This window comes from Anomaloglossus baeobatrachus, chromosome 6 (assembly GCF_048569485.1).
Source record: "Anomaloglossus baeobatrachus isolate aAnoBae1 chromosome 6, aAnoBae1.hap1, whole genome shotgun sequence".
Lineage (NCBI taxonomy): Eukaryota > Metazoa > Chordata > Amphibia > Anura > Aromobatidae > Anomaloglossus > Anomaloglossus baeobatrachus.
The window spans coordinates 436,953,197-436,979,365 of record NC_134358.1 but is presented as its reverse complement, the minus strand read 5'-3'; the positions used below and the strand labels follow the sequence as shown (position 1 = coordinate 436,979,365).

At 48.3% G+C, this 26,169-nt stretch overlaps 1 protein-coding gene across 2 annotated transcripts in view; it reads left to right on the top strand.

Moving 5' to 3' along the window:
- The first annotated feature begins 1,018 nt into the window (after positions 1-1,018).
- The window catches only part of NOD1 (nucleotide binding oligomerization domain containing 1), a 126,264-nt gene continuing 101,113 nt past the window's right edge, over positions 1,019-26,169 (top strand). For both annotated transcript variants that reach the window (XM_075316635.1, XM_075316634.1), the window contains exon 1: positions 1,019-1,192. The gene's annotated coding sequence lies outside the window, so the exon portion shown is untranslated. The remainder of the gene's footprint in view (positions 1,193-26,169) is intronic.

The window sequence follows — 26,169 nt, the reverse complement described above, 5'->3', positions numbered from 1 at the left end:
GTGAAAAGGGCAGCCTAAAGGGGGCTTTACGCGCTACGACATCGCTAATGCGAAGTCGTTGGGGTCACGGAATTGGTGACGCACATCCGGCCACATTAGCGATGCCGTTGCGTGTGACACCTATGAGCGATTTTGCATCGTCGCAAAAACGTGCAAAATCGCTCATCGGTGACAGGGGGGTCCATTCTCAAAAATCGTTACTGCAGCAGTAACGAAATTGTTCCTTGTTCCTGCGGCAGCACACATCGCTCCGTGTGACACCGCAGGAACGAGGAAGCTCTCCTTACCTGCCTCCCGGCCACAATGCGGAAGGAAGGAGGTGGGTGGGATGTTACGTCCCGCTCATCTCCGCCCCTCCGCTTCTATTGGGCGGCGGTTCAGTGACGCAGCTGTGACGTTGAACGAACCGCCCCCTTAGAAAGGAGGCGGTTCGCCGGTCACAGCGATGTCGCCGGGCAGGTAAGTATGTGTGACATGTCTGCGCGATGTTGTGCGGCACAGGCAGCGATTTGCCCGTGACGCACAACAGATGGGGGCGGGTACCCACGCTAGCGATATCGGGACCGATATCGCAGCGTGTAAAGCCTGCTTAACACAGATATAAATACAATCAAAACTCATGTGGGCAAAAAAGAAATATAAAAGTACTGTAGTTATGTGTAAATATGAAGGGCTTCATACAGGTGCGGGACCGCTGCCATTCCTAATGTCGGTGCAGTGGGGGCTGCTCCTGTATTTTGTATCCCTTATGATGGGATTTGCTCTCTGCTCCTGGTATAATACAGGGAGAGGTGCGGCCATTCAGTGTCTGGCACCTGAGCTCGCGCTGTCACGTGCATCGCTGCTGCTCACTCACTGCCGGATTTCCCGCTATTTCACAGTCACCAGTCACATTGCTGCAGCAGTAGCGTCCTCTGTAGACCTGTGCAGTGGGCGGTCCTGGCTCCGCCCTGGTCTAGTACGTCACAGGTGGTGTGGGCGGGGACAGTCGTTGGCTTAGTGACAGCTGACAGGACTCGGAGCGCTCGTGTTGGTGCTCGCCGTGTGCCCGCCTGTGGTGACTGCCCAGCACTCAGCTCCCTGTGCGGATACTCCCCGGCGCGGATACTCCTCTTCTCTCTTTAGGACGCCTCCTGCCATTAGCTCATGGACACATTACCACTGTCCGGGTGGTGCGGGGACATGGAGGAAAGTAAGTGCCATTCACTGTGTGCGGGGCTCAGGGCACAGGAAGTATCTGGTCACCAGAAGTGAATGATTAGAAATGGGGCAGAAATCACCGCTGCGCAGAGCAGAGGCAGAGCAGAGGCAGAGCATTGGCGGAGACTGTGCTGCCCTCGGGACATTGTCTGATCTCGATGTACAGTGATCGGGTCCCAGCCCTGGGCTGTACACAGGAGCCTTGTGCTGTACACAGGAGCCTTGTGCTGTACACAGGAGCCTTGTGCTGTACACAGGAGCCTTGTGCTGTACACAGGAGCCTTGTGCTGTACACAGGAGCCTTGTGCTGTACACAGGAGCCTTGTGCTGTACACAGGAGCCTTGTGCTGTACACAGGAGCCTTGTGCTGTACACAGGAGCCTTGTGCTGTACACAGGAGCCTTGTGCTGCCTCGTTATTGCCTTCAGAGCTAGAAACCGTCCTGCTCTGTATATTTCTCCAGCTATGACTTCATTAAAGGGATATTCCAAAATTGACGAGTTACAGAGGGTAACTATGCTGGGACCCCCAACAATCCGGAGATCAGGGCTCTTGAGTGCTGCGCTGGGTGGTGCAGAGTTGTGATGATGGACCACCACATTTATTATCTGCGGGACTGATGGACCGCCACATTCATTGTCTTCCGGACTGATGGATGGCCACATTCATTGCCGGCGGGACTGATGGACCGCCACATTCATTGCCGGCGGGACTGATGGACCGCCACATTCATTGCCCGCGGGACTGATGGACCGCCACATTCATTGCCCGCGGGACTGATGGACCGCCACATTCATTGCCCGCGGGACTGATGGATGGCCACATTCATTGCCCACGGGACTGATGGACCGCCACATTCATTGCCCACGGGACTGATGGATGGCCACATTCATTGCCCACGAGACTGATGGACCGCCACATTCATTGCCCGCGGGACTGATGGACCGCCACATTTGTTGCCTGCGGGATTGATGTACCGCCACATTCATTGCCCGCGGGACTGATGGACCGCCACATTCATTGCTCGCGGGACTGATGGACCGCCACATTCATTGCCCGCGGGACTGATGGACCGCCACATTCATTGCTCGCGGGACTGATGGACCGCCACATTCATTGCCCGCGGGACTGATGGACCGCCACATTCATTGCTCGCGGGACTGATGGACAGCCGCATTCATTGCCGGCGGGACTGATGGACCGCCACATTCATTGCCCGCGGGACTGATGGACCGCCACATTCATTGCCCGCGGGACTGATGGACCGCCACATTCATTGCCCGCGGGACTGATGGACCGCCACATTCATTGCCCGCGGGACTGATGGACCGCCACATTCATTGCCCGCGGGACTGATGGACCGCCACATTCATTGCCCGCGGGACTGATGGACCGCCACATTCATTGCCCGCGGGACTGATGGACCGCCACATTCATTGCCCGCGGGACTGATGGACCGCCACATTCATTGCCCGCGGGAGTGATGGAAAAAAACCCCAAAGCGTGGGGCCCCCTCTATTTTTCAGAACCAGCCAAGTTACAGCAGACAGCTGAGGGTTGCAGCCTGCAGTTGCTGCTGTTCCTTGTGCTGGATATGAAAAATGGGGGGGACTCCACGCCATTTTTTTTTAACAAAAAAATAAATAAAAATAAACGGCTCACGCCGGTGCACTTTGCTATGCCCCATTGTAGGCAGAGCAGAAAACATAGCTTGCACAAGCCCATGAGCTCTCTCAGAAACTCGCATCTGCACAGAGACCTCGCAAGCGCACCTATGTTTTCGGCTCTGCCCGCAATGGGTCAGAACAAAGTGTGCCTGTGTGAGCGGGGAATGACTGCGCAGGCGCGAGATTCAGCCCAGCTACATGATGATGACGAAGGTGTCAGACAAGTCAGTCACGAAAGGAGGACGGCGAACAGCGGCAGGAGGGGGGGCAGGAGCCGAAAAAGAGGACGCCCATCCGACCAGAACAGGTCATTTGCATATGTGGCGGTCAGATTTTATAAAATTGTTTTTGGCTTCTGCAAGGGGAGTCAGGGCCAAGGTGCACCTTCATAGAACGCAGCCCAGGAGCTGCAGAAGGTGACACTTTTGGGTCAATACTGAAAAAACTGGTGACAGGTTCCCTTTTAAATGGTAGACAAGAGCGAAAGAAACAGTATATCTGCTCGCCTTGTGAAAAATATACTGATCACAAAATCAAGATCCATCGTGAAGGTAGTGACCGTGGACTGAATGATTTAGTGGATTTTCTGCGCTACTGGAAAGAGGAGACACAAGGCACACACGGCAGAGAAAGTGGTTTATTTTCTATGCGTTTCGAAGCTGGATTTGACAAATCCACAGTACAAACAATTTTTTTGTACTTTATAATAATAATCTTTATTTTTATATAGTGCTGCCATATTCCACAGCGCTTTACATACATCGTCACCACTGTCCCCATTGGGGCTCACAATCTAAATTCCCTATCGGTATGTTTTTGGAGTGTGGGAGGAAATCGGAGAACCTTGGGGAAACCCATATAAACACAGGGAGAACATACAAACTCCTTGGAGATGTTGCCCTTGGTGGGATTGAACTTCAGCACTGCAAGACTGCAGTGCTAACCACTGAGCCACCGTACTTTTGTTTTCTCCTAAGGAAGAAGCTGAATAGATTTTGAAACGCGTCGAAAATAAACTGATTTCTCTCTACCTCGTGTGCCTTGGATCTTTTCTTGTTAGCAGCACAGAAAAATCCACAAAACTAATCTGTCCACTCTAAATGACTGACGGGAGCCAGTCCCAGGGTTGGCGATGTATCTATCTTGAGAACAGGACCTTAATAGAAGTGAGCGGAAACGTGGAGGTTTGGCTCAGCCGGACTTCAGATAAAGTTCAATTTAGGACTTAGACTTGACCTGAACCCCCAATGGAAGTCACTAATTGGGTAGTTCGGGTCTCCACTCACATGCAGCCAGCCATAAACAGATCACCTCTGGGGGCGGGTGGGTGTCGTTCCCCCCCCCCCTTTTTTTTTTTGTTGTTGCACACTATATCTGATCACGCTGTTGTTACCCCAGCGCCAGCCGATCACACACTGCAAGCGGTTCTCACTAGGCTGAGCACCGAGCGTATCCGAGCACCAAGTGTACCTGAGCACAGCGACGCTCACGTGAGTTGCGTTCCTATGTAGAGCTCCGGATCTCCGAACCTGAACTCTGTTTTTTTTTTTTTTTTTTTTGTAATGTCTGTGTTCCATATGAGCACCGAATCTCTGGTTCGGTCATCTGTAGATCTTAATTCTCTTGCCAATGTCTATGTGGAGGTAGCCGTGCATGAGCATTTCTTTTCGCTCTCGTTTGTTGTTGATCGCAGATATTTTTGGGATTCATATAGAAGTGAATGGAGGGAGTCACACGTGCATGACCACCTTTCAATTCACAGTGGCTTAGGCCCCTTTCACACATCAGATTTTTGCCATCAGTCACAATCCGTCGAATTTTGAAAAAAAAAAAACGGTTCCGGTGACTGATGCCGCTGGATCCATTTTTTTTCTCATCGACTTGTATTAGCGATGGATAGCCTCACGTTTCATCCGTCGTTTGACAGATCCATCGAAAAATGTTTGTCCGTCGGATGGAGATGACGTCCACAGTAACGTTTTTTGCGTACGTCGAAAAAACGGACAGCGACAGATCCTTCGCCGTCCGTCATTTGGTAGAATGTAAGCAGGATCCGTTGTAATCCGTCAAATAATGGAATCCGGCGACGGATTCCATTTTTTTGAACTGATCATGCTCCAATTTATTATTTAGCCCACAGCTAGTCGGATCTGTCAGAAAACGGATCGGTCGCATCAGTTTAGCCACAATCTGCGACCGTCGATCCGTTGAGAAAAAGGATTGTGACTGATAGCAAAAAACTGATGTGGGAAAGGGGCCTTAGGGGTACTTTGCACGCTGCGACATCGCAAGCCGATGCTGCGATGTCGAGCGCGATAGTCCCCGCCCCCGTTGCAGCAGCGATATCTTGTGATTGCTGGAGTAACGAACATTATCGCTACGCCAGCTTCACACGGACTTACCTGCCCTGCGACGTCGCTCTGGCCGGCGACCTGCCTCCTTCCTAAGGGGGCGGATCGTGCGGTGTCACAGTGATGTCACACTGCGGCCAATAGCAGCGGAGGGGCGGAGATGAGCGGGACGTAAACATCCCACTCACCTCCGTCCTTCCGCATTGCAGCCGGGACACAGGTAGGAGATGTTCCTCGCTCCTGCGGCTTCACACACAGCGATGTGTGCTGCCGCAGGAACGAGGAGCTACATCGTACCTGTCGCTGCACCGGCATTATGGAAATGTCAGACCCTACACCGCTGATATAACGACGCTTTTGCGATCGTTAATCGTATCAAAAAGGATTTGCACACTACGATATCGACTGCGACGCCGGATGTGCGTCACTTTCGATTTGACCACACCGACATCGCACCTGCGATGTCGTAGTGTGCAAAGCCCGCCTTAGATACAAGACTGGTCCAAGTGGTGGGAACTGCTTCTCTGAGACCTTTTTAGAGAGATCCTGTAAATATTGCATAGAAAGACTTCGATGACAACAACTTTTTAGGAGCAGGAGAGTAAGATGCCATCCAAACATTCCCAAACTCTAAATACAGTGTAATGTCGCTGTTATTATAGGAAGGTTATCTAAGGTGCAGATGCATTCAGTAAATTACACTGTTGGACAAGTTCAAGGGGTTTTCTATTAAACTCTTCTATAGAATATCTACTAAAAGGTGGGACCAGTTGGGTTTTGACTCCTGGGCCATCCACTGAATGACTTCTACCATCACATTCATTTTGTACATCAATATATTTATTCATGTTCCTTGTTTTTGCATAGGAGTACTACCTATCTACTCCAATTTCATTTTTCATTCTTGTTTTTCTTGAGGCGTCTTTATACATATAGTCTGTAAGATGACACTTACTAACAGAGAAAGCAAAATAAATGGAAACCTGTTGGGCTAAAGTAGACAAATGGCGTGGAACGCAGGAACCAGTCAGTCCTGCTTAAAAGGAACCTGCCACATTAAACATGTAGACTTGTCTGCCAGGAGCTTGTTATAGAGCGAGAGAATCTGAACAAATTGATACTTGCGTATTGCCTTGTGCACATATTGAGTATTTGGAGAGTTTTTACCCCAGTATTTGTAGCCAAAACCAGGAGTGGGTGATAAATACAGAAGTGGTGTTTCTATTATACTGAGTACAACGATGCCTCACACATGGGGGAAAACTACTGTTTGGGCACATGCCATGTTTGATCGCTTTCTATTCTGATTTTGGGAGACAGAATGAGCAAAAACCATCAATTCAGGATTTTTTTTTTATACCGTTCACTGTGCGATATAACTAATAACATAAGCCCAGGATTAGTGCGCACACGACAATGAAGTTGAGGTGCTAGTGAACAGGTTATGGATAACCCCTTTACTAGTCCATAGAAAATCACTCTTTATGTCCATATTTGGAGAATTCTAATTTTAATGGTGAATGCAAACACATAGAATTTGTGCGACAGAGGTGTTTTAACATTTTGTCCGATATAGCCTTGTTCATAGTTGCTAAAAAAGGAAAAAATATACAGTGGGGAAAAAAGTATTTATTCAGCCACCAATTGACATCATAGAAGACCACAACTATGAAAGACAAAATGAGAGAAAAAAATCCAGAAAATCGCCTTGTCTGATTTGGCAAGATTTTTCTTTGCAAAATATGGTGGAAAATAAGTATTTAGTCATCTAAAAACATGCAAGATTTCTGGCTCTCACAGACCTGTAACCTCTTCTTTAAGAGGCTCTTCTGTCCTCCACTCATTACCTGTAGTTAAGGGCACCAGTTTGAACTTATCAGTATAAAAGACATCTGTCCAGAACCTCAAACAGTCACACTCCAAACTCCACTATGGTGAAGACCAAAGAGCCGTCAAAAGACACCAGAAACAAAATTGTAGCCCTGCAGTTGAAATCAACTGTGGGAGCAATAATAAGAAAATGGAAGACATACAAGACCTTTGATAATCTTCCTCGATCTGGGGCTCCACTCAAGATCTCACCCCTTGGGATCAAAATGATCACAAGAACAGTGAGCAAAAATCCAAGACCCACACGGGGTGACCTAGTGAATGAACAGCATAAAGCTGGGAATCACCGTAACAAAGGCTACCATCAGTAACACACTATGCCGCAAAGGACTCAGATCCTGCAGTGCCAGATATGTTCCCCTGCTTAAGCCAGTACATGTCTGGGCCTGTCTGAAGTTTGCTAGATGGCATTTGGATTATCCAGAAGAGTACTGGGAGAATGTCATATGCTCTGATGAAGCCAAAGTAGAACTGTTTGGTAGAAACACAACTCGTTGTGTTTGGAGGAGACAATGCTGAGTTGCATCCAAAGAACACCATACCTACTGTGAAGCATGGGGGTGGCAACATCATGCTTTGGGGCTGTTTCTCTGCAAAGGGACCAGAATGACTGATCATACAGGGGACATTGCCTTAATATACGGGGTGGGGATTAAATCCACAGTTCACTATCTGTGAATAGTTTTATACTGTTGTTATTATTCTATTAGTCTTGTGACTGATAGTATCCCCTTTTTACATTCCTCTCCTTAGATTCATTTGTGGTGTACAGAATTATTGTTGACCCATGGATTTATGTCATTCAAAGTCTCCTGAGGAACCCCTATGGTTTTATTAAGCAGGGGGGAAACGCGTCGAGGTGGAAGATTATTCTGGGATTGCTTCTGCATGATGGTGGTTAGTTTGAGGACGGCTAACATTGCATGCTGATGTCTTTAATATTACTAACCCGGTGCATGAAAGGCAGAAGATATCCACTTCTGACAAGTTGACTATTGTGGTGTGGATTGTTTAAGAGCAAGTAAAATCTTATGCTCTTGATCCGTAAACCACTAGTCCTTATTTCATCATCTACTGAATTGAACTTCTACTAAATGAAATAACAAGCTATGATAATGGACTAACATACTAACAATGGCTTCATGTATAAACTAAGGGACATGTGTGGAGACACGGGGATCAGTGGGTGCTCTCGTGCGCTAATCCAGCCACGGATCTGAGTCCGGGGAGGAACACTACTTAGACAACACAGGGTGAGGGAATCAAAATATTAAGACTTTATTGGATCCCCAAACAATTAACGGCATATGACACATAACCAGCAAAACCACAGAATGTAACCTGCAACAGTTTCTCATCCTTGTGCTGGCTCACCAGGGATTATAATGTCCGTGCATCAGAGCTTCCAGGGCTACTTACTCCAAACCAGCAGCACCCAGTACCAGTCACACGCATAGTTATGGTTACACGTGTGTCACGTACCAGGTAAAACACGTGTCTCTGCAATGATGCTGTCTTCTGCTAACCCCCACTCATTATTTTCATTGATTATTCACTTTCCGAGGATCTGGGAGCCAGGACATCGCGGAGACAGCACAGCCGAGGGCAGCTCCGCCGGAGACATCGCCAGGGTCATCGCCGGTGACAAGTGAGTATACAGCAGTTTGTGCAGTGACATCCAGGGGGTTATCGGGGTTCCCAATGAACTTTCATGAACCCCAGGAAGTCACCATCATGACACTCGCTGTAGCGCAGTTGTCGCAGGGGTTTCATCAGGAGGTTATCAGAGTTCATTGGGAAATCCGATGATCTCTTGGACGTCTCTGCACACACTGCTGGCAGGATACTCACCTGTCACTAGCGATGTCCCCAGTGATGCTGTCCTCGGCGATTCGATGCTGTCTCCAGCGCTGTCACCGCGATGCCCCTGCTTGCAGCTGCTCACTGCATTGAATAATTGATGAAAATAATGAGCGGGGGTCAGGAGCGGGAGGCAGCAGAGCCAGAGACAGCATCGCTGGATACAGGTAAATATAGAACATCTTTTTATTTAAAAACCCATGTTTTCTCCGGTCCGTGTCACACTGATGTCACACGGATTACATCCGTGTGCGGTCCATGTGACACCCGTGCTGCCGGAGAAAAAACGGACACGTCTCAGTGTGAGCGTGCGGCGACACGGCCGTGTGAGTACACAATAGGGTAACATGGGTACGTGTGACACCCATGTTAAAAACGGATGTCACACGTACCTAAAACACGGACGTCTGAAACTAGCTTTAAGGTCATTGTGTAGCCCTGTGTGATTATATCCTAAAATTTTTCATAAATTTTATTTTTTTTCAAAAGCACATAATAACAATGTAAATGAGATAAATAAAAAAAATAACACTGATCAAAAAATTAGAGAACACTTTCAGATACATGCAAGTTATTGGTGATAATCTGGCACCTAGTGCAAATTTCCTTAATTATCTAACAATGTAACTGGCAGCCTAACTTTCCAGTTTGCACTGACTTTGCAAAAATGGTGTGCTGTTCTAATGTGACTGAAAGCGTTCAGCAGCAGGTTGTTCAGATGAACGCCAAAGGGGTGACCCATAGCAAGAGAAGTAGGTTTGTGATTTTGAGAATATTGCATCTTTACAACATCACAAACTCTTTCAAGTCCCCCAAGATGGCTGGTTGCCCTCGAAAGACAAATGCAAGAGAGGACAGGATAATGCAGAGACTCTCCATGGGTAATAGTTTCAACACTGCAGCTGGAATTGCTCGGCAGGTCAGCAATGAACAGGGTAAGGATCTGTCTCGTCATACAGTGTCACAACATTTAAAGGGAATCTGTCATGACCTTTTTAAATTGTTAATATGGGCATACAGGTTATAGAACACTGAAAAAATCCATACCTTTATGTCTCATATGCCTCTCTCTGTTCTCTCTGGTAAGTATTATAGAAACAATTCACTTTGTTGAAGGACTTGTGTGAGGTAATACCCATGAGACCTGGTATCCAGATTTGTTGGATGAGGCCCTGCCTCTTCTGGTCACATGGTTATGACCTCACACAGGTCCTTCAACAAATTGAATTGTTTGTATAATACTTACCATAGAGAACAGAGAGAGGGAGGAACAACGGGCAGGGGGGCGGGAATCCATATGAATACCCACCCAGACATTATCTGCTCTGTTGCTAATGCCAATCAAGTAGCTGATGATTTTTTAAAGTTTACTTTATTGGATTTGAAAGCCTAAACATCTGAGCTGACCACTAATGGTATGTAGATAAGCAGCCTGATAGTGCCAGTATAGCACTGGCTTTAGGTTATATACGAAAATCCTGATGATTGGTTCTCTTTAAGTGTATTATTTTACTGGAGAAGTGTATCTGAATTGTGCAGGAGTACCGCAAATATAATGGACCTAAAATCCGTCTGTGTTTATGTGATGAAGTGCGGTTTATGATGGTGTGAACAAATCAATTAGACTTTTAAATGGAAGTGTTTCTTGTGCTACCTCCTAAGAAGGAAGCCAAGTGAGTAAACTCCATCAATTCACTGAGTGAATTGTCACGTATGGTGCTAGACTGGAGGCAGAACTCCAGAAAGCACATGTAGCGGCTTCAAAGTGGTGTTGGCGATGGATCGGTGGGTCCACAAAGTTTGCTTCACACTGCAGAGGTCCACGAAGACTACGGAGCGGAGTAGCGGCCATGACTGAAGCAGCATGTTCAGAGGAAATGGAGAAGATGTTATGGTACGTGGTGCAAGTCAAGGTGTGGGATCTGCGGCAGGAGCAGCTGCAATAGCAGACACTGTTAGAGCGTCTCAAGGATGTGAGCCTAGGATGACACTTGGCGCATTGAGGAACTGTGTGGACTGGTACATGTGAATTCCCTGGGGAGACCACGGAATGTACTCTCAATAGACTGGGATACCCAAAAGGGGGTGGAGTTCCTAAGAGGGGAGGTTACCTAAAAGGGGGTGGAGTCCCAAAAAGCAGCGGAGTGTCCCATGTCGAAAGGGGTGGCCTGCTGTATAGAATTCTACTTCAGCGAGGGGCCACGAGAGTGTTCCATGGAAGGGAATGGAGAAAATGTGTCATACATATTGAAAAAGTGAAAAAAAACAAACTGATACACTAAAATCTTGAACACTTTTTACAGAAAACACCAATTTATTGGTAGAAGCACCTGAATCCTAATAAAACTCACATTTATACAAAATAACACTATAACAGGACATGAGGAGTAATGAGACAAACAAATGTAGGATAATAAATATGGTAGTGCAGACCCCTGAAAGCCTAATTTTTACACCACAAATTGTGGTAACTAGTACAAATAAACACCACTTATTGTGTTAATTAACAGAAAGCTGCTAATCAGTGGTAGGAGTGTGTTTACATAGACCAGCTGACTAGGAGGCACAAGATATCTAGTCCTGTAGTGATAATCTCCTGATGATAAAACACTGATTTTATTAAAAAAATCAACACACACCCCAGTAAGTCACACATCAGTTGGACTATGCTCTTAGCCCCTTCCCTGCAAAACCTGCTGACAGATTACCTTTAATATAATAATGTTAGTAAGTTGATTGTATTTGTTTCTCGTGAATGTTTAAGAAGAGTGAATGGGTCAAAGATTTGTGTGGTGGAATGGTTGCTACTTCTCGTAATTTATTGGCATACAGCGCTGCAGTATAATTGGCTTTTGGTAAACCTTCAGGGTACAGAGGTTGCCATTTGCCATTTTATTTCTTAGAGGTGCGCTAGATCTGGTTTATGTAAATTTATAGACAAGTTGTGTTTGTTGGCTGTCTCCAGTAGAGATGAGCGAACCAGCCGCGGTTCGGCTCGAGTTCGGTTCGTCGAACGGAGGTCTCGTTCGAGTTCAGTTCGACGAACCGAACTCGCACCGCATAGGAAACCATGGCAGGCAATCACAAACACATAAAACACCTAGAAAACACCCTCAAAGGTGTCCAAAAGGTGACAAACAACTCACAACACAAACACATGGGAAAGTGACAAGGACATATACTCATGCGAAAACAAAAGAGCTGGACAAGGAAAAAGAGGAGGAGACACAGATATAGGCATGGCATGCCCTTCTAAAATCATGTAAAACACCACAAGGTGACTCCAAGCGGAGTTCTCCCTTTTTTCCAAAAATTGGGCCACACACACACACACACACACCCACCCCTTCAGTGGCAGCACTTGTGCCCCAGTTGTACACTTCACAGCTAGATCTGCATCAAGCACATTCAAAAATACGCCATACTTAACCGTCCCCAGGATGACACCGGGGTAGGTAGCAAAGTCTTTCCTGATCCCAGCGCTGTGCATCTTGGATCATTTTTAAAAACCATGTAAGCAAGGGTTACTCCAAGCGGAGTCTCCCTTTTTTCCAAAAATTGGGCCACACACACACACCCACCCCTTCAGTGGCAGCACTTGTGCCCCAGTTGTACACTTCACAGGTAGATTTGCATCAAGCACATTCAAAAATACGCCATACTTAACCGTCCCCAGGAGGACACCGGGGTAGGTAGCTAAGTCTTTCCTGATCCCAGCTCTGTTCATCTTGGCTCCTTTTAAAAAACACAGCAAGCAAGGGTTACTCCAAGCGGAGTCTCCTTTTTTTCCAAAAATTGGGCCCCACACACACCCACCCCATCAGTGGCAGCACTTGTGCCCCAGTTGTACACTTCACAGGTAGATTTGCATCAAGCACATTCAAAAATACGCCATATTTAACCATCCCCAGGATGACACCGGGGTAGTTAGCTAAGTCTTTGCTGAACCATGACTTGTTCATCTTGGCTCCTTTTAAAAAACACAGCAAGCAAGGGTTACTCGAAGCGGAGTCTCCCTTTTTTCCAAAAATTGGGCCCCACACACACCCACCCCTTCAGTGGCAGCACTTGTGCCCCAGTTGTACACTTCACAGCTAGATTTGCATCAAGCACATTCAAAAATACGCCATACTTAACCGTTCCCAGGATGATTTTAAAAAACACAGCAAGCAAGGGTTACTCCAAGCGGAGTCTCCTTTTTTTCCAAAAATTGGGCCACACAGACACCCCATCAGTGGCAGCACTTGTGCCCCAGTTGCAAACAGGATGTTTTGATTTGCATCAAGCACATTCCAAATCCACAAGCATTTACTCTCCCCAGGATGACACAGGGGTAGTAAATTCCTTCTGGATCCATGACTTGTTCATTTTGATGAACGTCAGTCTGTCCACATTGTCACTGGACAGACGCGTGCGCTTATCTGTCAGCACACACCCAGCAGCACTGAAGACACGTTCAGAGACAACGCTGGCAGCTGGACATGACAAAATCTCCAAGGCGTAAGTTGAGAGCTCTAGCCATTTTTCAAGATTTGAAGCCCAAAATGAGCAAGGCTCCATTTGCAAAGTCATGGCATCGATGTTCATTTGGAGATACTCCTGTATCATCCTCTCCAGCCGTTGACTATGTGTCAGACTTGTTGTCTCTGGTGGCCTTGCAAAGGACGGTCTAAAAAAATTATGAAAAGATTTAATAAAATTGCTGTTACCAGCACCAGATACGGTGCTACTGGTACGGGTAGACTGTTGAAGATGACGAGACCGTCCCATGTTTGTCAAGTTACAACTGGGAAATTCACTCCCTGCACCTGCACGGTTGTTTGGTGGAAAAGCCGAGCTAAGATCGAGTAACAGCTTCTGCTGATACTCCTGCATACGTGCGTCCCTTTCTATGGCTGGAATTATGTCACAAAATTTGGACTTGTACCGGGGATCTAATAGTGTGGCAAGCCAGTAGTCGTCATCACTTCTAATTTTGACAATACGAGGGTCATGTTGGAGGTAGTGCAGCAAGAAGGCGCTCATGTGTCTTGCGCAGCCATGCGGACCAAGTCCACGCTGTGTTTGTGGCATAGAGGTGCTAACCGTTCTTTCTTCCTCTGACATCTCCCCCCAACCTCTTTCAACTGAAATTTGACCAAGGTCTCCCTCATCCGCTGAGTCGTCCATGTCCATGGACAGTTCGTCCTTCATTTCTTCATGTTCTCCTGCACCTTCCTCAACATTTCGCCTGCTACCATGCGCCCTTGTTGATCCCTGTCCCCCATGGTCCCATGCCTGCCGCGTTGGTGATGATTAACATCTGGACCTTGGTGATGTTGTTGTGTCTTGCGCATATGAATCCTCCTGTAGTTCCTCCCCTTCCTATTGTCCCACCCCCTGACTCCGAATAGTGTTTAGCGTGTGCTCCAGCATGTAAATGACTGGAATTGTCATGCTGATAATGGCATTGTCAGCACTAAACATATTCGTCGCCATGTCGAAACTGTGCAGAAGGGTGCATAGGTCCTTGATCTGAGACCACTCCATCAGGGTGATCTGCCCCACCTCTGCATCTCGTTGGCCCAGGCTATACGTCATGACCATGACGTATTGCACCAGGGCTCGGCGGTGCTGCCACAGTCGCTGTAACATGTGGAGAGTCGAATTCCAGCGTGTCGGCACATCGCATTTCAGGCGATGAACCGGCAGGCCGAAAGACTTCTGGAGCGATGCAAGTCGCTCAGCTGCGGCGGTTGAACGGCGGAAGTGAGCAGACAGTTTTCGTGCCCTGGTCAGAAGGCCATCTAGGCCGGGATAGTGTGTTAAAAATTGCTGGACAACAAGGTTCAACACGTGAGCCATACAAGGCACGTGTGTCACCTTGCCCAGGCGAAGGGCCGGGTTTGCAGCATTGTCGCACACGGCCTTACCAGGCTGCAGGATGAGTGGAGACAACCATTTATTAAACTCAGTCTCCAGAGCTGCCCACAACTCAGCCGCTGTGTGACTCCTATTTCCAAGACATGTCAAGCTAAAGACCGCCTGATGCCGTTGCGCTCTGCTGCCAGCATAGTAATGAGGGGTGCGTGATTCCTTCTGCGCAGTAAGAACGCTGGTGGCCTGACCAGGCAGGCTTGGGGCGGAGGTGGAGGACCCAGATGAGGTGGAGGAGGCAGAAGCAGTGGCGGAACTTGGACAGACAGAGGATTGACACACAAGTTGTGGGGACGGCAAGACTTGTGCAGCAGACCCTTCACCATCTATCACCATAGTTACCCAGTGCCCAGTCAGCGACATGTAACGTCCCTGTCCATGCTTACTGGTCCAAGTATCGGTGGTGAAATGCACCCGTTCACACACAGAGTTTCTCAAGGAAGCGGTGATGTTGTGTGCGACATGCTGGTGTAGCGCGGGCACACCTTTCTTAGAGAAGTAGTGGCGACTGGGCATCTGGTACTGGGGCACAGCGACAGACATAAGGTCTCTAAAATCCTGTGTGTCCACCAGGCGGAAAGGCAGCATTTCGGTAGCCAAGAGCTTACAGAGGGATAAAGTCAACCTCTTAGCTTTGTCATGGGTCGCAGGAAATGGCCTTTTATTTGTCCACATCTGAGGGAGAGAGATCTGGCTGCTATGTGTAGACGGTGTTGAGTAGGGTGTCCCTGGAAAAATGCAGGTTTGTGAGGAAAGTGCAGGCGGAGACATGATGTTGCCTTCATCTAACATTGGTGCTATCGATGTCTGAGAGAGCTGTACACACGCACTTGTTTCCCCTTCCAAACCAACTGACGACCTACCAAGCAAACTGCCTGTTGCGGTTACAGTGGTGGAAGTTGTGCGTCGAAAACCAGGTGTGACAGCTGTCCCCGCAGTCCTAGAAGATGAAGAGCGTGCGGATGCACTGGAAGGGGCAGGCGGTGGATGGTTCGCTCCGCTAGGCCGCATTGCAGCGCGGTGAGCTTCCCACTGGGACATATGATATTTATTCATGTGACGATTCATGGAAGAAGTTGTCAAACTGCTGAGGTTTTGCCCTCTACTAACAGAATCACGACAAATTTTACAGATCACATAATTTGGCCGATCTTTTGCTATGTCAAAAAAGGACCAGGCTAGGCAAGGCTTAGAGGGCATGCGACCTGCTGAGCCCCCCCGACTAGTGCTCAGAGGCAGAGTGGTGGCTGAGGATGCAGTTGTAGACGTGCTACCAGTGCTCCGACTCTGTCCAGGAAGGCGCAAGGTAACTTCATCGTCGGTTGCATCCTCCTCCACCGCATCTGTTGACCTCCTCGAGTGCCTGACTGTGGGTTGACAGTAGGTGGGATCTAGAACATCAATTGTTGTGTTTGCACTCCCCTCACCCTCAGACCGAGCCTCTTCTTGCCCTGACCGAATATTTATGTTATCCCAATCTGGTATCTGCGTCTCATCGTCATCAGTATGTTCCTCATTGTCTATAACAACAGGTGTTACAGTTTGTGAAAAAGGGTCAACATTATGCTCAGAAACTTGGTCCTCACGGCCTGAATCAGAGTCACAAAGGTTCTGGGCATCACTACAGACCATTTCCTGGTCTGTATTCACTGTAGCTTGGGAGCAGACGTCTGATTCCCAGGCTATAGTGTGACTGAACAGCTCTGCAGACTCAGCCATCTCAGTTCCACCATACTGTGCAGGGCGGATGGAGACTTCAGAGCTGGGAGAATGCAAGTGTGATTGGGCTGACAACTCAGAGGACTGGTGTTTTTTGGATGCGGTAGTTGAGGTGGCGGAGAGGGCACTTGTTGGACCACTTGAGATCCATTCAAGCATTTTCCTTTTTTGGCCATCATCTACCTTTGTTCCAGTTGTTCGTGTCCGTAAAAAAGTGAGCACATCGGATTGTCCACGGTAAGTAGTAGACATCTTACTTTTGCTGGAAGATGGTTTATCTTCAGCAGATGTTAATGGAGCTTTGCCACCTTCCCAACGGACAAACCCTTTTTTTCCTTTTCCAACACGCCTCTTCCCCTTTCCACCAGCATCTGTCATTTTGCCACTCATTTTGATTGCGACAAGATTGTGCACTTAAAATGCGGTAGTAAAAATTGAGAGGTGGTTTAGATTTCAGCGGTGGTCTAGCTTTATTAACAGCAGAATAAACAACAATAATTATCCATGACAATGCAACTACGGCCCTTAAACTGGCAGCATAGTTTGCTAGTATAATGGCTTAGTAACAATGAGCTTGAGTGTGCAATGCAGGCAGACGTGCTGCAAATATCTTTGCACTAGTGGGACAATACAGTCCAACAGCCACGTTTAGGATGCCACTACGTTTCCTCAGTGTTTGCTAGTATAATGGCTTAGTAACAATGAGTTTGAGTGTGCAAAGGGCAGGAGGGTACAGTGGCAGGGTTGTGGGTCTGAGTACAGGAAAGGAAGCCTCCCTTTCTATCCCTCCTAATGGGGAAATGCAGCGAGGAAATCCCTGACCTTAGCTACACAGACTCTGTCATCTTGTGTAGCTGTTAAAATCTGTTTTCACGGCCCTGACTGTCACCTATGGCTCTGACCCTGCCGGTATTAGCCCTTACAAGGGCTGAAAGAAACTTCTATCCCTATTCTGTATAGCGCTGTGTATAGAGCGTACACAGCAGTATCGGAGACAGGAGCTATGCCAGCGGTGACACCAAGACGCAGAAGGCAGATAATGGCGTGCTAGAGGAAAATGTCCGTTTTTATAATGCAGGGACATGTGACATGGACATCCTATCACACATGCCGTTGCTTCTCTGGCTAAAAGTCCACTTACACTTAAAAGTGACTTACACTATTACAGCGGAAAGCCAGCTAGTAATTAGCTTGTCTTTTTGGTACTAGAACCGTTCTCGAACGTATCTAGAACTATTAAGCTTTAGCAAAAAGCTCAAGTTCTAGTTCGATCTAGAACAGCCCCCAAAATCACTCGAGCCGCGAACTGGAGAACCTCGAACCGCGCTCAACTCTAGTCTCCAGTGATGCATTTGATCTGAGTATTCTTGATCATCCTGTCCCATTTTGCTTGTACTCTATCTGGATGGGAAGAGGGAATGGAAAGACCAGATTTTAACAATAGTATTTTTTTTCTTATTTGAAATTAATGTACATGGCCTATACTTTAACATATTAGATTATCATACTGCCCAAAAGTAGGAAATAAACATGCTTTCTTACTGGAATGATGTAATAAGAGAGAAAGTTAAGTTACACTAGCAGGACGTTCCTGTAGCAGAAATGGTGCAGGGTGCACAGAAGACTTGTATCACATGCCTGTCTGTATTTCATTACATTGTAATCAGATTCATCTTTTAAACTTCCTTGTGTAATTTTTTTATACATTTTTTTTTTATTGGACATTGTTTTAAAGAGAACATCTCAGCACTATTATGTAAAGTAAAGACCTAGCTGTAATGGCACTGTAATAATGATAAACCTAATACCTTTGCTGAAGACATCTGCTTTGTTGTTCTTCTTTAATCACCATTTGAAGTTTTTTGCTGATTAGATTTTGGTGCACAGGGGCAAAGTACAGTACTGTACTTTGGGTCTACTCCTCCCTATCTCTGATTCTCCTGCCCCTCTGCCTGCCTCCTTTTGTTTGAATAAGAGATTTCAAGCAGAGGAGGCTGGTAACTGAAATAGCAGTGAACTGACAAAGACCGGAGGCGGGTGGTGGGTTGGGGAATCACAGACAGGGGGAGAAGCCCCAGGTATCATAGGTTTCAATTAATCTGTATTACAGCGCCTTTACAGCCATGTCTGTACTTTACGTTACAAAATAGGTTCTCTATGACAGCAGTGTATATGCAGCTGAAGTGATGGTGGAAGTTCTAGACAAATAATTTGCTTGATACTTCTGCTATGCAGTCATTCAGTCACATTGCTCTAAGTTGAGTAACAGGTTTTTCTTGGTAGGTGGTATGAAAGCCTGATTTCTACATGTACTTCTTTTGTATAAAGGGAAGTTGCATGAGCACATCTTTTGCTAAGTTAAACTATTTCATACTGTTAAAACTAAAAACGTTAAAGGCATTTAATGCCATAAAAAAGTGATCCCTGAATGTTATTTTAGAAGTATAACACCAGTGTGTCTTGTCCTATTGCAACACAAGATGTTCACAAAAAGTGCAAACCAGATGCCTTGGCATGTTGCAGAATGCACAGCCATGCTAGGATAGTGTGCTTTGCATTTGAAATAAATCATCAGCAGTTTCACTAGCAAAGCACCGCTACATGAGAAAAGCTCCCCCCTCTATGCTTCACAGTGAGCAAAATACATGTAGAAACCATCCACTCAACTTTTTTGCATCTCAAAAAGACATGGCGGGTGTTGCCCAAAAATGTAATGTTTTTACCTATTCCACCACAGTATAGATTTCTACTGATCTAATGTCCAGTCCTTGTGTTTCGTGTTTCTTGTTCCAACAAATCAGTTCTTCTTTGTGGCTCTCAGTAGTGCCTTCTTTTAAGCAAATCGTCCATAAAAGCCTGCTTCTTGAAGTCTCTTCCGGTCAGTTGATGTTGAGATATGTCTGCTTTTTGATGTCTGTGAATCATTAATGACGGCTGTTATCTGAGACTTGGTTAGTTTTGGTAGTCACTTTCTTGGGCGGTCCTCATCGTAGTGATTGATGGTTTTCTCGACAGCACTTGAGGATACCTTGAGGGTATGTGCGCACGTTGCTTTTTACCTGCTTTTTACCTGCTTTTTTGCTGCTTTTTCTTCTGCGCTGTTTAATGCCAAAATGGATGTGTTCTTCTATTCAAGCAAAGTCTATGGGAATTTGGGTTTCTTGTTCACACTATGTTGTTCAAAATGCTGAATTTTTGTGGCAGAACTTTGGTCAAAAACTCAGCTTTTCAAAGAAGCAACATGTCAATTGTTTTTGCCATTTGGGTTTTGCACTGCAAAGCTGAGTTTTTGACCAAAGTTCTGCCACAAAAAGGCAGCATTTTGAACAACATAGTGTGAACAAGAAACCCAAATTCCCATAGACTTTGCTTGAATAGAAGAACACATCCATTTTGGCATTAAACAGCGCAGAAGAAAAAGCAGCAAAAAAGCAGGTAAAAAGCAGGTAAAAAGCAACGTGCGCACATACCCTTAGGAATTTTCTGGATTGACTGACTTTCAAGTTTTAAAGTATTGATGAACTAAATCAATTGGCACTCGAAATTTCAGTGAAATAGAAATATAGTTAATGAGGTCCTTGCAATGCAGACAATATACGTTTCGGTCTGCTTCGGCCCTTCATCAGTACTGATTGCTATGGAAATCCTTTTGCAGAGAAGCGCAGCTGTGAGGCATCCACCGCTGACAGATTAACACCCCGAAGAGCCTCAGTGCATGTTAAGGTACTGTCACACTAAGCAACATCGCTGCTGAGGCACAACTTGCTAGGGATGTTTTTTTGTATTTAGTACAAACAGGGAGTGGCCCCCTTCTCAGCGAGCTGGACATTTTATCCTGTGAATCCCCCTGACTGTGTGTGTCCTGTTGGGACCCGGTCGCTCTCAGCCCTTAGCCACATTGAGGCCTATCTTAGACCCATGGTAAGGTTTTAATATTAGAGAGTGTAGGTACTATCCCAACTGGGTACACCTTGACGTTTGGTAGGATAGCTTTATGCTTTTTTTGATCAAAAACAGTGTTTACTAAGTACCCTATGTTTATATGCACTATGCTTTTATTTAGTTATAGCAGGGTATGTTTTCACAATTTTTTCCTTGGTTTCTCTTTGCTAGGGATGTTGCTGTGTGTGACATCCAGCAACAACCTGGCCCCTGCTGTGAGGTCGTTGGTTGTTGCTGAATGTCCTCGACCATTTTTTAGTTGTTGCTCTCCCGCTGTGAAGCACACATCGCTGTGTGTGACAGCGACAGAGCAACAACTAAATGTGCAGTGAGCAGGGAGCCGGCTTCTGCGGACGCTGGTAACCAATGTAAATATCAGGTAACCAAGAAGCCCTTCCCTTGGTTACCCGATATTTACCTTTGTTACTAGAGTCTGCCGCTCTCACGCTACCAGTACCGGCTCCCTGCACACGTAGCTGGAGTACACATTGGGTAATTAACCCGATGTGTACTGTGGCTAGGAGTGCAGGGAACAGGGAGCTGGCACTGGCAGTGTGAGAGCGGCAGACGCTGGTAACGAAGGTAAATATCGGGTAACCAAGGGAAGGGCTTCTTGGTTACCCGATGTTTACCGTGGTTACCAGCGTCCGCAGAAGCCGGCTCCCTTCACACGTAGCAGAGTACACATCGGGTAATTAACCCGATGTGTACTGTGGCTAGGTGTGCAGGGAGCCAGCGCTAAACGGTGTGCGCTGGTAACCAAGGTAAATATCGGGTTGGTTACCCGATATTTACCTTAGTTACCAAGCGCAGCATGCTTCCACAATCCCTGCCAGGTCAGGTTACTGGTGGGATCGCTGGAGCGTCACTTAGTGTGACATCTCACCAGCGATCTCCTAGAAACTTACCAGCGATCCCTATCAGGTTGTATCGTTGTTGGGATCGCTGGTAAGTTGTTTAGTGTGACTGGGCCTTTACACTTAAGGTATTGATTTACTGTCATTTCCTTTACTTAAAGGGGTTTTCTTTAGTTGAATCTTGAGCAGCTAAGAGTAGGGAAGCTTCATTTCTTTCTGGTTACTGGCAGGGCGCAATGTCCTATTAGAGTGACAGCTATGGTGAAGAGTAAAACTATAGTATTAGTAGAACTATAAAGCTCAGCACAACTTGTACTGTAAGGCCACTTTCACAAATCCGGTTTTCTTCATCGTTCCTTATGGGAGACCCAGACCATGGGTGTATAGCTTCTGCCTCCGGAGGACACACAAAGTACTACACTCAAACGTGTAGCTCCTCCCTCCGGGCTATATACACCCCCTGGATGACAATCTAACCAGTTCAATGCTTTGTGTTCCAGGAGGCACACACACATGCATTCTCTGATTTTTCATTTTTAAGATTTTTGATTCAAAGATATGGAAGAAAAGCGGGTCCAGTCTGGACTCCCGGCATGTCCCTTCTCACCCCACTGTGTCGGCGGTGCTGTTAAGGTTGACTTTACAAGGCTGGAGCCTTCACATGCCGTGCTCCTTCACCATCCTCTGAGGCTCTGGCTTGAAGTGGGAGCCATCACGGTCCTCTCTGCTTTGCAGGAGACCGGTCTCCATCCGCAGCCCTGTCAGGATCCTGCTGGACGGAGCGTGTAACCCCCCCAGGGACATGGCCCTGCGTCTCAAAAGCTAAGTATTGAGACGTTTTTCAGGGGTCCCGGGTATATTTATTGTGGGGAGAGTGTGTCTTTTGACTTTGCTGTGAATTCCGGCCGGTTCTCTGGGTTTTTCCTGAGAACCGCGCCGAGGGTGCCTGCTCGTCGGCCGCATGTAAAAATCTAGGCCCCGGCTTCAGTTGCGGCCTAGTTTCGGTTTCATTCCCTCTGCATGTCAGCCTTGCAGGGGAACAGTGCGGCGCCGCCCACCGGCCGATCAGCAGAGGGGAGGACACTCCTCTCTGAGGAGATGTTTCCCTCCCCTGTATCTCTCCTTGGCCCTCCGGATTCCCGCTCTTGGGCTAATCCCCGCCCCCCCTCCTCACTCCAGAGCCATTTTATCAGCGTTCTCACACTGATCGGAGCTGGCTGCTGCAGCTGCTGCATCCACTGGGGGTCCGAGCTGTGGAATCCGGAGGGCACACAAAATAAGCGGTCTGGTAAGCCACAACCTCTGGTTGTGGGCTTTATTATACACTCTCAGGGGATCATTCTATAGGAGTGTATTCTTTACTGCAGAGCCTCCACCTCAGCAGCATGTCTGTCACTAGGAGCAAGTCTGCTAAGCTGTACTCTATATGCACTGCATGTAAGCTCATTCTGTCTGAGCCGAGCACGATCCACATTGTGATGCCTGCTCTAACATGGTGGTGCCTCAGCCTGGAGCCTCTTCAGGGGTCCCCCCGGCTGCTCCGGCCCCGGTGGCTGAACCCCCGGCTTGGGTAGCATCTTTTTCCAGAGCTATCTCCCAGTCTTTTGCCGACTCCATGGGACAGCTGTCCCGGACTCTGCTGACAATGCATCAGCCCCCTTCTCAGGGCGCCTCTGCTGCTCCGAGCTCTGCAGAGCTCTCAGAGCATGTTTTAGGACCCCGTCCTCCTAAACGGAGACGCAGGGACCCTTCTCCTTCCTCGTCCCACGGCTCTGATTCACGAGCTGAGGTGCAGGGCGAGGAGGATACTTTTACTGTGGGTTCAGACGCTACCTCTATGTACCCCATTGACTTATCTGAGGGTGATGCGGATGTTAGTGATTTGATTGCATCCATTAACTCCGTACTGAACCTCAATCCACCAGTGTCAGAGGAACAAGCCTCTCTGGTAGAAATACACCAGTTTACCTCTCCTAAGAGAGCTAGGAGTACGTTTTTTAACCACTCCAGTTTTCAGGCCACTGTTTCCAAGCCCAGGGCCTGTCCTGACAAACGCTTTCCAAAGCGTAGTTATGATGACCGTTTTCCCTTTCCACCTGAGGTGGTTAAGGAGTGGGCTCAGTCCCCAAAGGTAGACCCTCCGGTGTCTAGAATCTCAGCCCGGACAGTCGTATCTGTGGCCGATGGCACCTCTCTTAAGGATCCCACTGACCGCTAGGTTGACCTTCTGGCCAAATCTGTATATGAGGCGGCAGGAGCCTCGTTCTCCCCGTCTTTTGCAGCAGTGTGGGCTCTTAAGGCAGTCTCTGCCTCTCTGGCGGAGATACATTCCCTCGCCAGGGACTCTATACCCGAGATGGTTGCCTTAACTTCCCAGGCTTCGGCCTTTTCATCCTACGCCATGTCTGCCATTCTAGAGGCTTCTCACCGCACGGCGGTGGCTTCCGCTAATTCTCTCGCGATCCGCAGGATCTTGTGGCTTCGAGAGTGGAAAGCAGACGCTTCTTCTAAGAAGTACCTTGCTGGGCTCCCCTTTGCTGGGTCCCGGCTGTTCGGTGAACAACTGGATGAAATTATTAAGGAAGCTACTGGCGGGAAGAGTACTTCCTTGCCACAAACTAAAACCAGGAAACCTGTCCAGGGCAGGAACCAGTCGAGGTTTCGTTCCTTTCGTTCCTCTAACTGGTCATCCTCTAAGCCCTCAGCTTCGTCCACTACCTCAGCCAAGGATCGTAAACCCAACTGGCGCGCGAAGCCGCGTCCTCAGAAGAACGGAGGAGCCGCTGCCACTAAGGCAGCCTCCTCTTGACTATCTGGCTGCGCCAGCAACGTCCTTGGTCGGTGGCAGGCTCTCCCACTTTGGCGACGTGTGGTTTCAACACGTCTCCGATCAGTGGGTGCGGGATATCATCTCCCACGGCTACAGGATAGAATTTTCTTCCAGCCCGCCAAACAGATTTTTTCTGTCCGCTCCCCCCTGCTCCAAAGCCGCCGCCTTCTCACAGGCCGTGGCATCCTTGCAGGCCAACGGGGTAATTGTTCCGGTTCCCGCCCGGGAACGGTTCAGAGGTTTCTACTCAAACCTCTTCCTTGTCCCCAAGAAGGACGGTTCCTTCCGGCCCATCCTGGATCTCAAGCTTCTCAACAAGCATGTTCAGGTGCGGCGCTTTCGCATGGAATCTCTGAGATCGGTCATTGCCTCAATGACCCAAGGAGATTTTCTAGCATCCATCGACATCAGCGATGCCTATCTGCATGTGCCTATTGCGGTTTCACACCAGCGTTGGCTACGCTTTGCAATCGGAGAGGAACATTTCCAATTCGTGGCTCTCCCCTTCGGGTTAGCCACGGCCCCTCGTGTTTTCACCAAGGTCATGGCAGCAGTGGTTGCGGTCCTGCATCTCCAGGGGTTGGCAGTAATCCCCTACCTGGACAACCTTCTAGTCAAGGCCTCATCCAGTGCAGACTGCCAGCGGAGTGTCTCGCTCACTCTCGCCACGCTTGTTCAATTCGGGTGGCTTGTCAATCTGCCCAAGTCCACTCTGACCCCGACCCAGGAACTTACGTACCTAGGGATGCAATTCGAGACTCTGCCGGCACTTGTGAAGCTGCCCTTAGTCAAACAGCAGTCCCTTCATCTGGCGGTGCGCTCTCTGTTGAAGCCCCGCCGTCATTCCATCAGGCACCTTATGCAGGTGCTGGGTCAGATGGTGGCGTCAATGGAAGCGGTTTCCTTTGCCCAGTTCCATCTGCGTCCCCTGCAGCTGGACATTCTCCGCTGTTGGGACAAGCGGACCTCTTCCTTGCACAGGCTAGTGGCTCTGTCGCCGCAGACCAGGAGCTCTCTTCAGTGGTGGCTTCGGCCCCTCTCTCTGTCACAGGGACGCTCCTTCCTGACTTCGTCCTGGGTGATCCTCACCACGGATGCCAGCCTCTCCGGCTGGGGAGCAGTATTTCTCCACCACCGAGCACAGGGCACTTGGACTCCGTCCGAATCAGCCCTCTCGATCAATGTGCTGGAAATCAGGGCTTTTCTTCTAGCTCTCGTAGCCTTTCACCACCTGTTGGCGGGCAAGCACATCCGAGTCCAATCAGACAACGCGACAGCGGTTGCCTACATCAATCACCAGGGCGGGACTCGCAGCCGCCTGGCGATGTTGGAGGTTCAACGAATCCTTCAGTGGATGGAGGACTCCAAGTCCACCATATCCGCAGTCCACATCCCAGGCGTAGAAAACTGGGAGGCCGATTATCTCAGCCGTCAAACCGTGGACAGCGGCGAGTGGGCCCTGCATCCGGCAGTGTTCAGGTCAATCTGCCGCAAGTGGGACACTCCGGAAGTGGATCTAATGGCATCCCGGCACAACAACAAGGTCCCGGTTTACGTGGCTCGCTCCCACGATCCTCAGGCCTTCGCAGCGGACGCGCTGGTTCAAGATTGGTCTCAGTTCCGTCTGGCCTATGTGTTTCCCCCTCTGGCTCTCTTGCCCAGGGTTCTGCGCAAGATCAGAATGGAGGGCTGTCGGGTCATAATCATTGCTCCGGACTGGCCCAGGCGAGCTTGGTACCCAGATCTGCTCCGTCTGTCCATAGAAATGCCGTGGCATCTCCCGGACCGCCCAGACCTTCTCTCTCAAGGTCCGTTTTTCCGCCAGAATTCTGCGGCTCTCAGATTGACGGCGTGGCTCTTGAGTCCTGGATCCTGACAGCTTCAGGCATTCCTTCTGAGGTCATCTCCACTATGACTCAGGCTCGGAGGTCTTCCTC